Here is a 20,946-nt window from a genome sequence, read left to right on the forward strand (position 1 = left end):
AGTCAAATATTTGTAAGAACATAGTATTCTGCCATGATTAGTGTATATCTACACAGAACTCTAAGATGTTAAGAATGACAGGAGGCAAAATGAGGAGAAATTAAGTTTCGTTTATCAAAAATCATTTAAAAGTAGATAGTTTAGTTAAAGCTAGTATTAGCATTGCTTCCCTTTTAATGATTAGATGAGCACATTTTGCAGGAGAAAAAAATAGAGTTATCAACACTTGCACATTTACTGTAAAATGAAGTTTATCTCAGAGGTTAGCAGCCCAGTGTCAGTGTGCAAATGAGGGTAGAGTCCAATCAAAGACACATCCATTCTCCTCCCTGCTGGCTGCCTTTCTCCTTCATAATCTACTAGGAAATAAGGCACTGGCTATGAATGCAGACTATGCAGGCTATGCAGGTTTAAATTTCATCTCTAGTACTTTTGTAATCCTCTGGTGTTACTTAATTTCTAAATACTTTTCTTTTGAAATGAGCTTATTTTATGTTACTGAGATATGCTATTGACATACACCAAGAGCCTGTGTGTACTGAGAACATTCTAGTGAACATAGAACAGCAAATAATATTGGAAACCTACATATGATAGCAAATAATGGGGATAGAGGACAAGAGAAGCAGAGATAAAGAAATACTGGGAAGCTTGGTGTGCCATTAAATAGGACAGAGAGCACTGAAGAGAGGGACATGGGGTATTTGACTGAGGGAAGAGGGTATTTTATGTAGGATAAAAGACTTAAAGCCCTTGCCTGGTCTGGTAGAGTTAACAGAGAGCAGGAAGCAGTGTTTTTGTAGTACTGGAGGAGGAAGGGAGTCAGGAGAGAAGGTCAGACAGGCTTATATGGCCAATTCATTTGGACTTCCAGAATACAGCATGATCTTTGGCTTCATGGACCAAATGGATTTAAGCAGAACAGTGACAAGTGCTACTTTACTGTCGACCTGTTCCTGCATTGCATGTTAAGCACATGCTAAGCCAGAATTTCCTTTTTACTTTAGTTACAGCCCACCTCTTCTCAGCCCAAAAGTAGTGTCTGCCCTACACATCCATCATGCCTGGGTAACAGCTACAGATCATCCAACTTGATACCCACTGTGCCCTATTTACGTCACTCCCAATTCCTCATCTTTCTGCTAGTTTTCCCTCAGATAACTCACTTCTCCAAAGTGGCATTGTTTTCTAGGTCATGGAGTTAACAAGTTAGTAGTACTGATGGGCGTGTGTATGTGTGTGTGTGTGTGTGTGTGTGTGTGTGTGTGTTGTGATGTCTTCTATTAATTCTAGAATGGCTTTTAAGAAGCTAAAAGTGATAAAACTGTCTCACCACAGCAGTAAATAGACCATATCATTATCTAAATAACTACTGGCTCTGCCATGTGTTTTTTTTTTTGGTTTTTTTGTTTGTTTGTTTGTTTGTTTTTGTTTCTCATATTTGAAACTCTGTGCTTTGGTACTGCACATGCATAGTTACAGAAACAAGATTTGCTGTTTGTGTATTGCAAGCTTATGCATACAATAGGCCCATACAATAGATTCTGCCTGAGGGCCAGTAAGACTGGCTTAGCAGGCAAAACCACCAAGCCTGATCATCTGAAGTTTATCCTTGGGATTCACATGGTGGAAGCAGAACTGACTATTACAAGGTATCCTCTGTGGCTTATGTGTACTTACGTGCACATGCATTCGTGCGCACACACACACACACACACACACACACACACATACACGCATACATGCATATACAAATAAAATAGGTAAATAAGTAAATAAATAAACATAATAAAATTTCTATCTGAACATGAAACTGTTGATCAAACTTTTACTTGAAGAAAAAAAGTATATTTATAGTTACAAATAGGTCTGCAATTATTATAGGGAAGTAAAACACATCCACTCAGTAGTGCAAATGAACTAGTTTAAACACATAAACAATGAGCAGAAAGATATGAAAATCACCAGGATTTGGTGGCCCACACCTGTAATCCTTGCACTCTGGAGGTTCTAAGAGGAGAGTTGTCTTGCATTCTAGGCCAGTTTGGGATAAGTAATGAGTTTGAGGTAGCTACAGTTGAAGGGTGAAGTCTTCTCTCTCTCTCTCTCTCTCTCTCTCTCTCTCTCTCTCTCTCTCTCTCTCTCTCACACACACACACACACACACACACACACACACACACAATGTAAACATTGAACTGAAAAACAAAACTTGTAAGTCATGACACATATGCAAGTATTTTTAATGTAACACATCTCTGGTGTTGTAAATATAATTAATAAAAAGTAAACACCAAAGTAAGTGGCAAACCGAATTTTTGATGAGCTTTAGAGAATTACAAGCAATCATCCCAGCCAGTGGATTTCAGGAAATATTGAAAACAAAATTTCATTCTAAACTTTAAGTATCTAGAACAAGCTAGAGAGGAACAAGATAAATATAAAAGATGTATCATGTCAGATGGGAGTTAACTTCATCTGGGTGTAAGCATGCCTCTAGTGTGCAGGAACAAATCCTTAAACTGGAGGTACTGGATTCTAACAAAGAGCATCAAAGGAGGCTTCCATGTCCTCTTCAATGCTTTCAGGAAAGACATAATCTCTGCCAATGATGTTTAGGGATCTTACTTTAGGACAAAATGATTACTCATCTGGTTTTCGGTGAATGAATCCAGGGTTCTTCAAAGGATGAAAATATAGCCTGAATATAAGAGTGGTTTGTGGTTTGGTACTGTCTCTAATCATAATCCTACCTAAGTGAGTAATTGGATGCATCTTTCCTTTCAGAGTTCTATCCAGGATGCAGATAAGTTTTGGATTAATGAATGTTATTTTCACTAAACTTTATTAAAATTGGGGGATAACGAAATTGAAATTAAGCCATGAATTCCCTCTTGGCATAGGCATGTATTCTCTGACTAGGAGTTTGAAACTTCAAAATACATTCCAACACAGAAGATAAACTGGATTAAATTAGGCAAACATGGGATCTGTGACCTCTAAGGGCATCAGAGATTTGTTAAGTAAGAATCTGAGAGTCTTTCACACATGAAAATTGTGTACAATAGTTTATATGTCTGTACACTTTCTGATTAAGTCTGAAATGTCCTAGTCCTTTAGCTCCTCCAGTCAGGTGTTAAGCTCGTGTCTTCAATACTCCTAAAGTCTCTCTTACTTCCTCAGACAAAACTGCTCCTCCCTGGAATGCATCATGGCCATGCTGCTCCTCCTTCACCCATTTCCAAATCTAATGGCAAAATCACTTTCTAAGTACAATTCAGATCTGGATAAGCCCATGGATCACCCTCTAGTGGATTCAGACCCCATACAATGAAGAGCACTTTCTTTACTACAGTCTTATTACTAACTAATCTTCCACTGCATTTTTGTCTGCTACAACCTGGCCAGCCACAAAAGGTCTCCACTATTTCCAGCTAACTTGACAGTCTATAGTCTTTTGACCTTCTTTCTTGATGATCATTTCTTGCACTGTGCTACCTCAGTGCCCAGTACTTGTGTCTCTTTTCTGTTCATTCTTGAAGGATCAGCTCCAGAGTCATCTGATCAAAAAAAACCTTCATATAGTTTGCCACAATGTATTGCAATTATTCTCTCCCTCCCCTCTTCTAGCTTAGTCTGCTTATTCAACTGAAACAAAGTAATAGGTAATTTATAAGCTACAGAAGCAAGAAGTCTACAACTAAGGTGTAAACATAGCTGTTTCTGATGAAGGTTTGGGTGCTGCTTTCTCAATGAATCCTTGCATGACCTAAAAATGGTAGCTATCTGCAGTCTCTTTTATGAAGGTGGAAAATGTTATTCATCTTCATGGCCTAAACACCTCCCAAAGTTCTGTCTCCAAATACCACAATACTGGAAGCTCTCTTGTCTACAGTCTGGGTTATTTCCTTGATCAAGTTTCAAACACTTCATGATCCTATTACAACTGTGTCTCCTTGTTCCATGGTGGCAGGTGATATTGACATTGCTGTTCCTGTGTACATGGATCAGAATGAGCCTCCAGGCCTGTCCTTCTAGTCTGATTTTAAATACAAAGTATCTATTGTAGCTCTTTCATGTGCTAAGGCTTGTTCAGTACAGAAAATGCTGTAGTGAGCAAAACATCATTTTCTCCTGTGTCAGTTGATGAGCAAATTATGTGCTTTATCAGCTAAAGGATGAGTTCAAACAACCTAAAAGGAGAACATAGATAGCCTGGACCATAATTTCAATACACTTAGTTAAGAACTAGTTATCTTAACACATGAGCAGTCAGTCAGTCATATGGTGGCTGAACAGATTGCTAACAATTCATGGAGTCAAGGATCTCACAAAACGGAACCAACCTTCCACTACCTCTGGTATGTAGCTTAAGAACACCTGGAAGGATGAAGTCTTTCAGTTCAAAGGAAGCACATTTGTTTCACTGTGTGCTTATCTACCTTTGAGCACTTTCATGGGTAATTTTTTGAGCTAATAAGTAAATGAATGAATGCTAAATAGGGAATGGGGAATTCTTAGCAAGGAGTTACAAAATAAAACCTGTCCCACTCTAAAAGGCCCAAACAGATTTTTTTTTCTATAGAGAGATTACAGTTAATTAGCTCCCAATTTGCTTCAAGTAACAGAAGGGATTTAAGAGTTTATGGTAATAATATGCAAAAGGTTGAAATGCCTTTGAAACATATGCTAAAGTTTGCCCCTGAACAGAATGTAAGATGCTACTGATGCATACAGGGAGGGCAGACGTGGTACAGGGAGTGCCCTGAGCTTCTGAAGTACATAGGAAGGCAGCTGCCAGTGACTCCCAAGGATACAAATTTAGATGCAGGGTTATAGTAAGCTATACTCAGGCTGCACTGTCCTAGGGGGAAATACCCCATAGCCACGGTCAAGGTAGACAGGTGAAACTGCATAAATTTTCTAACAATAGTAGCTAAGTCTTCACGGAAGCTTAATATATACTAGCTTCACTTTTTGAAGAATTATATGATTTGACATAGTAATTCTTAGGAGAACCATACAACGTAGGTATAATTACCTTTATTTTGTGAATGAGGAACTGAAGACACAGGGAAATTAAAGAACTTCCTCAAAGCTTCATGAGTAGTAAGAGTCAGAATTAAAGCCCAGGCAATTGCCTTCTAGACTCTACACTCTTTATAAATATATTGCAGTATGTTTTCTCCAGTTCATACTCCAAAAGTTTACTGCAAGGATCGACTGTGTTAGGAGCATTAGTACCATTTTAGGACATTTCTTGGCACATGGAAGTACCCATGTTGCTTTTATTGTACATGTTTTTTCTGATAAGGCATCAACAAACATTTATTCGCCCAATAGTGTACCCACAACAGACCAAAATAACTATTCTACCTAAGTCTAGCTCAGTGAACCAATAAGTTTATTAAGGTTACTTGCAGGAACATGGATGACTCAGAGGCTATATTACCCCAAATCCCATTTTAGACAGAGTAAAAAGTAGGCCCCTGGATCTCCCTGCATGGACTGAAGGTTGGCTTGCCAAACAGTCTCTTTTTTCCAGTAGTTGTTATTACTTCGATAACATTGGTGAGAAACTTTCTGAACCTTGTGAATTTCAAGAAAATCCTGAGACTTGTGAGTTATTTCTTTTGATGAGCCTTATGAGTTTTATTAATTTCTTGAGTTTTAAGGAACCTTTCTATATGATAATGTTTCAGTTCAGAGGGCATTGCTGCATAAAAGCCTTGAACACTTTTTTTTTTCTCTTGGCTGATGCCTAATTCTGACATCTATTTTTTTTCTTTCTAGTCTGAATTTCCCTTGGTCAAACTGAGTCTCAGCAATCATAAGCATAACACGTCAATGTCTCTTTCTTTCTTCCTTCCTTCCTTTCTTTCTTTTCTTTTGTGGTGAGTCTCACTATGTATCCCAGGTTTGTTTTAAATTGGATCCTCCTGGGTCAGTTTCCAAGTGCTTGGGTGACAGATGTGTTCTACTGCACTCAGTTAACTAGCTGCTTTCCTGCCCAGTTCATTCAGATGACTATTGGGATAAACAGGAAGAAGAAAAGGCTGCATATGCACAGTGGTGACTTATGCAACATCGGATGGAGCATTTTTGGGGACTCAAAGTCTCCACACAGCAGTGTAGTCATAGTGTGATGAACATGAAGTACTATTAAAAAACAAGAAACCTGGAGATGTTAAAACCACTTATATCACAGCCATTAATTTACATATTGTGTCCCGAAGATAATGGCTAAGATTCTAAAATGATAATATCAACACTGAAAGAGACAACATAAGAGGACTGCGGAGATGGTCCAGTCAGTGCAGTATTGATCCTATAAGTTTTAGGACTTTTGTTTGATTCCCAGCACCCACGTAAAAAGCTACATGTGATGAGGCAAGCTTATTATCTCACCAATGGGGAAACAAAGACACGTGGATCTCTGAGGCTCACTGCCCAGCCAACCTAGCCAAATTAGTGATCTTTCAGGTGAATAAGAGACCTGTGTAAAAAAGTAGGGTGAAGAGCAACTGAGGAAGAAACCAATTCTCAACTGCGCTCTCTCTCTCTCTCTCTCTCTCTCTCTCTCTCTCTCTCTCTCTCTCTCCCCCCCCTCCACAAATAATATATGGATTACTAGGAAAAAGAGACAAACAGGGAGATAAATCAGAATCAAACATGGGGCATTGTTATGTTGTGACAGAATGTGCTGCACAGTAAAGAAAAGGTTGTGCCATGGGTGACAGGTGAGAAGACGACGTAGTTGGACTTTGGAGCCATGACTTGAGAACTGAAGACAAAAGGCAATATACACACGTGTTACCACACTGAATAAAACCATAATCTCTCAGGTTCAGACATACCCAGCTTTGGCTTCTCTGCAGAGGAAATATAATATCAAAAGGCAGAATGTTTTGTGAAAAATTTGGCCATGGGGCTAGTCAGTTTTTCAGACAAGCTGTAAGTACAGCTGATAAGAGACAGATAACAAAGGAGACCTTGGTAAGTTCAGAACAAGGTCTTCTAAGCAGAGACCACTGAGAGTTGAGAATTTTGGAAGCCTCAGGTTCTGGAAAAAAATTTAATAGACTGATGAGCAGCTTTTGTGCCATATGAGGACAGATTGGTATTCTGCAGTGGACCCTGATAGCCACACAGCTGGGGGAGATACAGCAGCTGAAGCTAATAATAGAGTAGCCTGGAGCACAGACACAAAGCCTGGTGGAAGTCATGGTGGGCGACACAAACCCACAGGGAAACACATGAGTATCAGTTCTCCTGGCCCTTTCCCTTACCCTGATGAGCAGAAATGGCTGTCATCAGCATCTGAGAGTGTTCAATATGGTACGGAGCTCTGAAATTGATTCCCAGCTGAGGTGCATGATCTGATCTCAGAGCCTGTGGGAATGCTTTGGCTTCATCTTCAGATACTATTTCTAGAAGTGAGAAGCATTATTATCAAGGTGTGTGTGTTTAGCTCTTTCTGCCCACTAGGCACTTCATACCCTTTACTTCATTTGCTCTTCACTGTAATCCCAAAGTGGCAGGAAAGCTTTCTCAAAGCACTTTCATTTTTGCACATAAGAAATAGAAGCTTTTAGAAAACAAGACTTGGTTACATCACATAAAACCGTGATTTGAATGTCATTTGGTTTGGTTGTAGGATGTATGACTGTATCACCTCCACTCTGTTAACTTTGTAGTGATTGTTTTGTATTGGGAGAGTGTTAGAGTGGCATAGGTTCTATTTTGGTGTAGCATGCGCCAACATCTGGCCAGGTTTCTAATCAGTCAATATTCTACTCTGCTTTTTGTGAGTCACAGTACAGAAAGACTTGTAAGTACTCTTAATCTTAAAGATTTGTAGAAAGTGAAGTAATAGTTTTAGCAAGGTTATTTTGTCTAGATAGTATCCAAAGGAACTGAGTTTAAAACTACCAATGACTATCTCCTTGGGATAATTAGACATCCATCAATAGCTAGTTGTTTGGCCGGTGTTATACTGGGATTCAAGGATGAAACAACTAGTATGATACAAAATTCAGATGTCATTATATGAATTATAATGCTAAATTAATATAATTCTTTCAAAAAAAAAACTTTAACCTTAGTACAATAGATAGACGGCTATAGTTGTAGGTTATGTTTTTCTGTTTTCCTTGAGGGTGATCAGTATTTCCCCCATCCTTCATTTATAGACAAAAAGAAAGATATGTAGGTAGTGAAACTGAGCTCTCCCAACTGATCAGAGATATAGACAATGACTTTCTACATATTTTCATCCCTTCATAACCTAAAGTGAGACCTGAGACTTCAGCTGCTCTTAACCCCCTATTCTGACCTGTGTAATGAAACTTATTATGTTGAGTACAAATTGGCTTCAAAGTATGTGAAACAGGAAAAATGAAATGTGTTGTAAAATGAAACAGAATTATAAATGAGAACACAGGGTTTAAAATAAATTTCAATAATCATCTATATCCTCTAGAGAAATAAAATGTGGTAGTCTAGATAAATAATCTTTCCACACTTCATCATGTTTTGAATAAATTTTGAATTCCTAACAAACAACTGTAAAGGAAAATAAATGAGACATTGTGACGAACTAACTAAAGCCCATTTATTAATTGTGGACTGGCTACATATATTATGTTAAAAAATGTACCCTGTGGTTATAAAGAAACGTCTGGAAGTAGAGTAAATAGTCAAGTAGACAATCCCTTAAAGTGGGAGATTACACTTAGGGAGTATAAGCAAGGGTCTAGAATCCCACAATGAGGCAGGGCTGTTCATCACTGGGTCATGGTATCCCTGCCTGGATATCAATGCGCTGGCCCCTGACTTTTCTTTTGTAGAAAGAAACATAAAGTCCTTGCACTAAGTGTTTAAGGATAAAATGAATAAACTTCTGGTTTTTAAAATACCTTCAGGTCTTGACAAATTAGAAAAGCATTGAGCAGACTCCTTAGAGAACAATCATTATGATGGCATCTGAGAGAAACATTTTACCCTTCATTTGGATTCTACTCAAACGCCTACTAAAAAGTTGATCGGACTGTTTGGGTAGAAAGCTTTTGTCAAAACAATGCTGAGATTTCTTTCCAATCAGCAGAAAAGCAGGAGCCAGTCACCTTTCTATTGAGGCATAAATCTTTTATTCATTTACTGTTTTCTCTACTGATCTAGAGGAACATAGTTGATTTATTCTTTTGTAAACTATAAAAATGATGACTGCATATAGCTCATGGTGAGCAGGACTGTCCTTTTGCAGAGACACAGAGTGCCCTTAAATCCCTGGGATCTGCCCAGAACAAAAGAGTACAAACCCCCTTTCAAATGAATTATTCCAGCTTCCTCAATAAGGAATTGCATAATACATTTCTGCAAGAATGTAAACCCTGTCCTCCCTCAAATCAGGTGAAGCACAGAGAAGGTTGGCAGGGAATAATGAACTAATTCACACTCAGGGCTCAGAATTTAACCCTCACAAACATTCCACGAAGTGCTTTGAAACCAATTGAGAGAAATTCTGGAACATGTCGTAATCACACGAATAATAAGTAATATGGCTAAGATTTGGATTTAGGTCTTCTGATTTCTAGACCTTATGATTTTACCACATTGTGGGAAAAATTTGAAAATAGTAGAGATTTTCTACTTCCTTCATGAAAGTTTATGAGAAAATTTACCAGTTCTCTAAAAGCAAAACCTGAAGCTACTCCTGCTAGTTGGGCAAAGTTTTGCACAAGAGAATAAACAGTATATATTTGCTTTGTGGGATTAAAGTCGCCATGACAAGGGCAAAAATAGGCATGGCTGTGTTCTAATAAGACTTAATTATGAAAGTAGACAGTAGACAATTCTTCTACAGACAGACAATCCCATTGAATTTCTAGGAAAGAAGTTGAAGGTGTTTCCTGTATATTGGTATATTGAGGCTTGCTAAGCAGCCAATGAAGATAACACGCTGATTTTTTGTTTTTTTTTGTTTTGGTTTTCTGTTTTTTTTTTTTTTTTTTTTTTTTTTTTTTTTTTTTTTTTTTTTTTTTAAGAAGTGGCATTGGCAAATCACACTCAGGCCAGTCTTAGATCAACAAGTCTAGCTTTGTCTTCTGAATTTTAGCCTTAAATGCAAGTTACACTTTTTTTAAAGGTTAAAATAAAGTTTATTTATGCTAGTTGTTAATGGCACCAGTCCAGCTGAGCAGCAGAGAGTGATGATCTCAATGTCTATACAGAAAAGCAGCCTTTGAACCTAGAGCCTCCTTCCAGTTCTTCTTCCTCCCCAGGGTAGGTATGTGGTGGCGCACAGTGCCTCTAGGCCCTCAGCTAAGAATGTCCACACACTAAACAGTAGAGAAGAGCTCCTGGGAAGGGACAGGGAATATCTCCATACAAAGGAGGCTCAGAAAGATACTTCCTTGAATTTCTCTGTTGAAGATGTTCTGTGGTGAAGTCAACTGGGCTATTCCAGCTCTGGTTTGATCATGAACCACCCAGCAGGTGATAACAAGGTTCCTGGCTGTGCATGTGTCAGTGAGGAAGGAAAGGCCAGGTCAGCACACAGTCACAGGCCCAGTCTTCTAATGTTGAGTCCACTTGATGCTCTTGAGGTCACTTCCATCTTGCACCATCTCCCAGAGGGGACTGATTTCTCAGAAGCGTTTCTCCACAGCATCAAGTGGAGCTCTACAGTGTCAAGCAGCCCACTGCAGAAATAGGGCAGATTTGCAGTTCCAGAAAGGTGTGTTTCCACACTGATGCAGCCCAAGATGCTGGGAAAATCCCACTTGATGTCACTGACATGAAAAATGATCTCATGAACATCAGCGGTCACAAACTCTATGGTCCTAAAGGGGTTGATGCTATCTATATCCACAGGCCCTGGGTGCACGTGGAGGCCCCTCAGAGTGGAGGCAGGCAGGAGCTAAGTATACAGTCAGGGACACTGGGGCTGGAAGCAGCATGTGAGTTGGCACAGCAGGAGATGGAGTATGACCATAAGCATATCTTCAAGTTAGCAGAATGGCTGACAATAGAAGATAATGAACAGGCTTCCAGATGTGGTGATGAATGGGGACCCCCAACAGCACTATCCTGGCTGTATCAACCTCTCCTTTGCAGATGTGGAAGGGGAGAGTCTGCTGATGGCACTCAAGGATGTCACCTTGTCTCAGGGAGTGCCTGCACTTTTGCAGCCATGGAGCCCTCTAACGTCCTCAGAGCAATTGGTACTGATGAGGATTTAGCACACTCTTCTATCAGGTTTGTCATTGGCTGCTTCTCTACAGAGCAAGTTACACTTTTTGAACATCTTGGAGGGAGCATAAGAATAAGAGAGGAAGAAGTTCCAGTAATTGTAGATTGCTATTTATCTGAAAGAAATTCTAGTATTCAAGAATTGGCAGTGAAGAAGGGCTCTTTTATGTCCATTATCTGTTCACTATGGTTTTGTTGTTGTTTTCAGGTCCTAGGAGGTGGCAAATGTTTTAAAGGGTTTTACTTTTTGATAGTCTCATATGTGTATAAAATGGATTATGAGTATATTCTCTCTCTCTCTCTCTCTCTCTCTCTCTCTCTCTCTCTCTCACACACACACACACACACACACACACACACACACACACACACACATACACACACATATTACCCTCTGGGATTCTTGTGCTTTTCCTTTGGAATTAGTTCTTTCAATCTAGTCCCCAGTGTCTGTACCACTAGAGAAAATATCACTCAATCATCTGGATGTTGATGTCCTCTCATTCCGGTTTAAAGTATTTGGGAATTATATGGGGATATGCACTGTTTATCTATGCATGAGTCTTGGGATCAACTTTAGCAATGCAAAGCATGAACAAGACCCCAAACTAAACCCTTGGATATTTAAATCAGCCAGTGTCACTGCATTTGGCCTTCCTTCCTCCTATTTGTGTGGTCTTTGGGCTATGTGCTTAGAATTAGCTGACAGTTTATGAAGGCATGAAAACAGGCCCTCTGATTTTCTCGCTAAAGGTGATCTGTGCTTGTATTTCTATGATCCTTTGTTTATTTCTGTCCATCTGGCCTCTGAACACTTGCAGTATACCCACATTATTCCCCAGATGACCTTGGGAAAAGATCCTTGAGAAAAATCCCTTCTAGGTGCTAAAGAAGGAAACACAATTTTGTGATAGACAGGTTTGTCATTTGTCAAAAGATCAACTTCATTAATAGCTGAAACTATACTATTTAAATATAAAGGTCCTGATGCACCATCAGATTATTAAAATAATTTGAATGCAGGTGCCAATACTTGATCTGTAATGAGAAAATTATACCTGTTTCATGCTCTTAGGTCATCATGACCAGAGGAAATTTTTTTTCTTTTTTTTGGTTTTTCGAGACAGGATTTCCCTGTGTAGCTTTGCGCCTTTCTTGGAACTCACTTGGTAGCCCAGGCTGGCCTCAAACTCACAGAAATCCGCCTGCCTCTACCTCCTGAGTGCTAGGATTAAAGGCATGCACCACCACTGCCCGGCCAACCAGAGGAAATTTTGCCATAATTATTTCCTCTTTATGTGGTAGAAAGTTTTGTGCTGACCTTGACCACCTTTGAAAAGATGCAGACCTCTATCCAGCTGACTCCAAGAGCCCTTCAGCAAGGTTAAGGACAATATTCTTTCAACTGACCAGAGCTAAGATCTATTACCTAATTAGCATTTCTCCTCAAGAAAAATGAGCCAGTTTTTTCCTAGGGCAGAATGTTTCATCACATTTGCTTGCCTATCTCTGCCTTGAGAAATATTACCCAAACCTGCCTGGAATGGGAAGAAAAAGATATGTCTTTGACAGAGATCTGTAACAATGTCTTATGATGCATCTCCCACTTTTTGTGAGGTTGACTATGTTGAATCCAGCTCAGAAAGAAAGAAGGGAATGAAAGAGGGAAGGAAGACAGGAAGGGAGGAAGGAAGAAAAAAGGGAGGGAAGGAGGGAAGAAAGAAAGAAGGGAGGAAGAAAAGAAGAAAGGGAAGTGCTGCGGATATCACTCTGTATAAATAAAATGCTTTTTGGCCAGTGGCCAGGCAGGAAGTATAGGCGGGACGAGAGAGAAGAGAATTCTGGAGGTGGAAGGCTGGGGCCGAGAGACACCGCCAGCTGCAGCCATGGCAAGAAAGATATAAGGTACTGGTAAGCCACGTGACAAAGTATAGCTTAATAGAAATGGGCTAAATATAAGAGTAAGAGCTAGACAATGGTAGGCCTGAGCTAATGGCCAAGCAGTTTAAATAATATAAATGTCTATGTGTTTATTTTACAAATGGGTTGTTGGACTAACAGGGCTTGGGGAGGGGGGTGTGGCTGCAGAGAAGGTCTCCAACTACAGGGAAGAGAAGAAAAGAAAGGAAGGAATGGGCAGATCAATCAATCAATCAATCAATCAATCCCTGTTAAGGATTTTACCCTCTGGAATATAGATATTGTCTTTACTTAGACTTTCTCAAGGACTCTAGATTAGTTCTATGCTCTATATGAGCTCTTCTTGAAGTGGACCCATTATATCATGCCAGAAAATATTTTAGGGAAAATTAATCTTGGGAAAATATGAGGGGTAAAAAACAGCAAAGGTTAGAGTTTTCAATCTCACATTTAAGTGCTAACCAGGTAAAACCCTGCTTAAAACAAAATCGGACACTTCCAGGGTGGCCATAAAAATGTATGCATATATACATACATACATATACATATACATATACATACATATATACATATACATATACATACATATATATATATATACACAAAAATAGTCTAGCCAGGTGGTGGTGGCATACACCTTTAATCCCAGCACTAGGGAGGTAGAGGCAGGCAGATTTCTGTGAGTTCAAGGCCAGCCTGGACTACAGAGTGAGTTCCAGGAAAGGTCTTGAAAAGCAAAAAAAAAAAAAAAAAAAGTCTAAATATATTTATACTATAATGGGAAGAGAATACCCCCAACTCAATAATATGTAGTACCAAATAAAACCCCTAGTACCAGGACTGGTCTACCTGCCTTGGAATTGTTGGCCAATAGGCACCCATAGTCCTCCTAACTGTTACAGGCTATGGCTACGGCTTTTGGTTACCTTCAGCACATGATGGTATAATCCTATTGCTAAAGACACTACATACTTGAGTCATAGAACATGGAGAAATCTTGCTGATATTCAAGTGAAAATTTCATCCCAGTGGCCAGTTTTCATATTGCTAGCAGGGAATATGTACACTATTGGAGTAGAAAAGTGATCATCAATTTTACCCATTCAAGAACTCTAAGAATTATAATGATAATAATCTGTCTGGCAAGATAAGACCACAGGTACAATAATGGCAAAAAAATATTTGGGAAGTAACCATTTTTTTTAAATTTTATTTAAGACTTACTTCATAAAATAGAATCCACATTTGACATTGTCAACAAGGTCAGGAACTTTGGATATATATTTCATCGGCCTTAAGGGAAAGCTACTACAATTTAGTAGGCATAACAAGAAAATGACTCCTAATGACTTATCACTAGACAGATTAGTGCCTCTTCAACCCTTGTCAGAGAAGCTTCTCCTTGAAAGCTATGTCAATGAACAGAGACCAATAGCTTGTCAAATTTCAGAGAATATAAGACTGTATAGTGCTTTGCTCTACAAAGGATGCCTATATTGCACCCTTCCCCTCAAGGCTGAGAGATCTATGTGGAAATGGAGGCAGAAAGATTGTAAAAGCCAGAGACCAGGGATGTCTACAAAGAAGCAGTGTTTTGTGAAGATAGCAGGAGAGTTCTAGAAATGAACTCACAGTGGGTGTGATAGCATCACGAGACCTTCACAAATTCAAGCCAGAAAACATACCAAGAAAAGGGGAGGTAGGCTTGACACTCTATGCATGTTTTGGGGAGCTATTGGCCTTTGATTGCTTCTATAAGAGGGAAAGGCAGTTGTCTTTGATGGTGTGGCACTTTGTAGTGGTATTTGCTCTGCCCATGACCTTGGGCTATAGGACCCTAAGGAGGCAGTGCTTTTTGCCTTTGTATGTGATCTCTTAAAAGGAAAGGAAGGTTCACAACCTCGTTTCCCTGCTGCCGGCTAGGCTTCCTGGTGCGATTAAACTGCCAGGTGGATTTGCTCAGGGTCAGATTAGAGGACGACTTCAGCTGTCTACTCCATTCTGTATTCATGAGTATATTTCCTCAATTTACCCTAATAAATTTCCATAATACTCCTTAACCAGACTCCCATGGATTTATCACATTAACATGCGGTATATCAAGCACATTTCAGAGATGGCTTCCCTGGAAGAGGAAATCAGTCAACACAAACTGGACTTGGTGAGTTTTAGGAACAAGAGAGAGAAAGAGTGGGTATGAAGGAAAACATGACGAAGTTGAGTGGATAGGGATGTAGGGGAGGATCTGAGAGGAGGTGGGCAAGCAATCTGAATATACAGAGAGAAAAGTGAAGAAAAGAAAAACAAATATAAAAAGGTTATTCTTTCTCTAAATTTGTGTTGGGTTTAGAATTCATATTTTGCCCTATTAGAATCATGATGCATTTTTGTTTGCACTGTGAAAACATTGCATCAAAGAACTCTCTTTTAGGAAATGTAAAATAATGTTTTATAACTAATTCTTCCTAAGTAAGGGCAACACGGATGACTTCTAAAGAATTCATCTGTTTGTGGCAATACTAGCTTCAATGTAAAGAACAAGAGAATTTTCAACATGTGTTTCCTGGGTGCTTGATATTATATCAGGAAGCAAAAACTGAAGGTTCCTAGAAGTAAAAAGCAAAAACAAACCTTAGAGTGCCATGCAATTGGTCATTCACATCCCAAAGTACTGCGTGTTTGTTCAGTTGTAGTCTTAAGTATCTCTTTGCCCAGAGCTCTTTTTGAAAAATCCCTTCCCTACTGAGATTTTATGAAGTTTAACTTGTTTTGTTTTTCTGTATTTGTTAGTTTTTTTCTTCCAAGAAGAGCTCTGTATATCCTTAGGACACACATTGGGAAGAGCTGTGTGTTGCATGCTATCTCTCTAGGAGTTGATTAGCAGATGTTTGATGTATCATGTGCCCAACTAAAGAGCATCCCCATTGGCCTCTTATAATAATGGTCCTATGATTGTTGATGAGAAGGGGTGGAGGGCTGCACCTAGAAGGATTATGATTATGTTTGCTATGTGGGAAGAAACTGGGCTGTGCAAATTCTGTGACAAAAGTTCTCCTAGAAACAGTCTTTGAGCTGCTATCTTGGCTGCACAGGATGATGGGAGTATCAAATCAATAGATCTTCCATTAACTGGCAATGTAAGCAAGTACATGTACTCTTTCATATTGGATCCTATGAAAGCCAAGCTTACTAAAAGTATGGCTTTCATACGTATGGATCCCTCTTATAACTGAATTACTAGCATGACATGGTAAGTTTAAAATGGAAGGAAGCAATAAACTTAGGTATTACTTTTCTTTCTTCTGCGTTCAATATTCCATTTTTACTCTTATGTAATGAATATTTATTTACAAAGCAGGAGGATCTCTGCTCAGTGTCCATCTGCTTCAGCACAGTATTTCTCACCTAATGCTCTAACTTCCTGACAGTGATGTCACAGCCCTTTCTAGCAAGGATTGGTTATAATTAGAGCTCCAGGTAAAACTTCAACAGCAGGAACAGATGGGCCTATAAGAAGCCAATTGTCTATACACATGCAAATTTCATCAGCACTTCAATCCTGAAGAAAATTGTAAGAAATAGTCTCGGGCCCATATCAAGCATCTGTATGATGTGGAGGGGTTTGTTGGAGTCAGATGCCCTTCCAGAGTCCACAAGGGAACACAACTTGGCCATTGAAATTCAACGCTGCTGGCTTTTGATATGTGTGTTGGGGGTGGGTGCTGGAGTGGGTGGCACTCTGACTAGGCATAAAGAAGTGGGTATTCACTTGTTTGCCTCTGAGGGAGGAGCTGCAGCCCAAGCAGTGTCAATCTCGATTAGCTCCTTCAAAGAACATTTGTATGTGACATAAAATAAAAAACGATACAGTCAGTGAAGTGAAAAGCAGTAATTGCAGATTCTTCTCAATGAGTGTTTTATATCATTGTGACCCTGTATTATTGAAATCAGTGAATTACCAGTTAAGTGTAAGAAAAAAAAATGTAGCCCTTTATTTATCAGTTTATGTGATTTAGGAGGATTGCAGGATTTGTTCAGTACTTGCAGAAATAAAAAATAAGAAATACAGGTAGAGCTGCCCTGTGGTCTTTCTGCAGAGGCAGAGCCAATCCAAACTGCCTTCCTCCTCTACTCCAATGTGTAAGCAAATTGTCATTACATTTTTTTTCTTTCTCACACAGGGTGAACAGACTTGATCAGTTTGCAGTGACTCAGAGTCATCTCTCCTCCCTATGGCAGTTAATATATCCCATTATCTTATTCTTGTCTATAGCAGTCAAGCTAATCTTCACTTTACTATCCTACACAGACTTTCCTAAATAACTTTCCTAAGATACTTTTGGTCCTGACTTTCTCAACTCAGTTCAGATATGTCGAGTCCCTGGAGGAAAATCCAAGTGGCAATAAAGTCTGCTTCAAAACGATTTACAAATATTGATTGAATATGAATATGAAAATCTTCAGCTTAGCAATTGCACTCCTAGTCAGATATATGTTTCACACAAATGTGCATGTTAGTTGGTTAAAAAACACATACCAGTCTGCATACCTAATAATTCTGCACTTCAGCATTAAAAAAAAATGGTGGTTTATTTATACAGCGAACAATATGTAGACTGGGAGTGCTCAATCTATAACTCCCAAGACTAACAATGATAAGAGTAAGGAGTGTTCATGTAAAGAATGAAGTAATGATCATGTAAAGAATAACAGATGGCTCAGTGGTTAGGAGTGCTAGTTACTCTTGTAGTGGAACATAGTTTGATTCTGAGCACCCACAGAGGATAGTTTACAACCATTCATAACTACAGTTCCCAGGAGACCCAATGCCCTCTTCTGACCTCCCAAGTACCCAGCATACACTTTCATATTTGCTGGCATTCATATGTAAAATAAACTGATTGTGTCCATTTTTTTTTTAATTCAAAGAATAAAAGCAAATGAAGCTAACTTCTATTTGAGTGGCTCTTCCTACAGGATATAGAAAAGGAGAGGTACAGGAGAGCTGAAGGATCATACAACATTCTGCTCTATAATGTGGTTGTGAGCTCCATGGTTTTTGTTTCGTTTGGGGTTTTTTGTTTTGTTTTGTTTTGTTTGTTTGTTTGTTTGGTTGGTTTTTGCTGTGTAAGAATTCATTGAGTCATATGCTTATGGAATGTGCAAAATATTATCTTTAAGAATAAATTAAAATTTAAAATATAAAGGAAAATATCCCAGAATTCAAAGCTTTTACTCTCCAAACACTACTTTACATTCAATCACAGTTACTAATTCTTTGAGATGAGATGTCCCATTTCTTTACTTATTTGGTAGGCATTTCTTTTTCCTTGGGCATCTCCTAAGGTGTTACTTATTGTTTTTATTCTTTGGTGCTCCTTTTATTTTACTTTTACCCTCTGTGATGTATTTTACTTTTAATTCTTGAGTTCATATCACATTTTGAGTCCTCTTTTTTATTCTGTGGCTTATTATTTTTACACTTTTTCATTTAATTTTAGCTAATTTTACAAGGATTTTTCAATCATTTTGACTAATCCTTCCTTCTTTAGGCATATTATAATATTCTTTATATATCAGAATGTCATTCCACTTATATTCTTTTTAATCTCTCTCTCTTGTTTTCATGGTAACTTTGCATGGAATTTGACCTTCCAACTTTACCAATGATTAATATTAGTTTTATGAGATTTTTGAATTGCATTCATGTGGTGGTATTATGATCCCCAAAATATTGTGCACCCTAATAAATTTATCTGGGGTCAGAGAATGAAACAGCCGCTAAACAGACATAGAGGCCAGAAAATGGTGGCACTCACACCTTTAATCCTAGCATTCTAGAGGCAGCAATCCCTCTGGATCTCTGTAAATTCAAGGCCACATTGGAAACAGCCAGGCATGGTGACACACACCATTAATCCCAGGAAGTGATGGCAGAAAGTAGAAAGATATATAAGGCATGAAGACCAGAAACTAGAAGCATTTGTCTGGTTAAGCATTTGTCTGGTTAAGCTTTTAGGCTTTGAACAGCACAGTTCAGCTGAGATTCATTTGGAAAAGGACTCAGAGGCTTCCAGTCTGAGGAAACAGGATCAGCTGAGGAACTGGTGAGGTGAGGAAGCTGTGGCTTGTTCTACTTCTCTGATGTTCCAGCATTCACCCCAATACCTGCCCCAGGTTTGTTTTCATTAATAAGACTCTTTAAGATTCATGCTGCACATTCAAATAGATAGCTTTTCTCCATGGATGAGCTTCTCTTTGTTTAATATAAAAACAAAGTAAAAACTGTGATACTGAGCTTTGCTGATTAACCTATGCTCCCTAAATGTACTTTGGTTTAGACATTCTCATTCCTTCCTAAGCATTGCCCAAGCCTCTTGGTCTGGATTCCTGTCACAACAGTTTCTCCTAGGGGTGACATAAGTCATTGTTTTGTACATAGTGGCAAGGCTGCTCCAGCTTCCTCCGTTCCTCTCATGTCCCTCCTTATAATCCCATAGTCCCCACCATCAAAGTTTTTCAGTTTCTTTACTATATTGCTGATTGAAGTGTCCTCCTATTTTGAAGTTCTGCTAATAATCCTAACACACCAAATAGTCAGTTTTTCTGTTTTCTCCTCCACAGCTGACAGTAAGCTGCAGGACTATTCTATCAAGGCTTTCTCCTCATAGTCAATTCATAGGAAAACTCCATCCCAGCTGTCTTGAAATTGCTGTAAGAAGGTTTAAAACTTCATCTCTATGTTCTGTTTTTCTCTGAAGATTCAGAAGTTCAAAGACCATGCATAATATAACCATCATGTTTCCAGAATAAATCCATCTATTGATTTTTCTCATTAAATATGTCATTTATTAGATACTCTTATGTAATGCCAACAATATAAGAAGTGGTAACTGGCCTTGAGATAATAGTTTAAAAGAAATGGACAAATATTTAGATTTTTTTAATTTTACCCATGCATCCATATCTCTCTCTCTCTCTCTCTCTCTCTCTCTCTCTCTCTCTCTCTCTCTCTCTCTCTGTGTGTGTGTGTGTGTGTATGTGTGTGTGTGTGTGTGTGTGTATGTGAATATGGTGCCCATCAAGACATCAAGACCAGAAGAGGGTGTTAAATCCCTGGTGGGAGTTACAGAAACTTTTTATACACTTGGTGTGAGTGTGGGGAACCAAACTTACAACTTCTGAGAGAGCAGCATGAGTGTTTTTAATGCTGAGCCATCTCTCCATCTTGAAGTAATGGATTATTATTAAAGATCATCTATAAGATATAATATTAAAATTGTAGGATCTTAAGAAGAAAATAAAGCAAGTAGATAGTATTACTAAAAATTTTAATTCAAAGTAATTGAATAGAAGAAATAATATTTAAAACATTGAATGAGCATTATCCCCCAGAGCTACCAACTATCATCAAGATGTATCCTAATGAAAATTCCTGGACATTTAGGAAGAAAAATGTTTTGGTCAGTTAGGTAAAAATTCTGACTTATAAGGAAGAGAAAGTTGGCTTATCACCAGGTATTCTGACAATAATGTTGAAAGAATATTGAGTGATAGTCTGGATACACAAGAAAAAAAGGCAAGAGACAGATTTCTAAAACAAATATAACTTTTCTCTAGAATAACACACACACTATTACCAGCATGCATAGAGTCATAAAACACTGCCTTATGCTCCCAAAAATCTTCAGAGGCAGTCAAAAGTACTGGAACTGTATAAAGGGAAGGATGCATGGAAAGTATTACATTTACAGCTATTTATAGAATTAAAAC

The 20,946-nt window shown here is 38.6% G+C and overlaps 1 pseudogene; it reads left to right on the plus strand.

Annotated features, from left to right (window-relative positions):
* Window positions 1-6,903: 6,903 nt before the first annotated feature.
* LOC118594552 overlaps window positions 6,904-20,946 on the plus strand; it is a 154,587-nt pseudogene continuing 140,544 nt past the window's right edge.

Source organism: Onychomys torridus, chromosome 13, assembly GCF_903995425.1.
Source record: "Onychomys torridus chromosome 13, mOncTor1.1, whole genome shotgun sequence".
Classification (NCBI taxonomy): domain Eukaryota; kingdom Metazoa; phylum Chordata; class Mammalia; order Rodentia; family Cricetidae; genus Onychomys; species Onychomys torridus.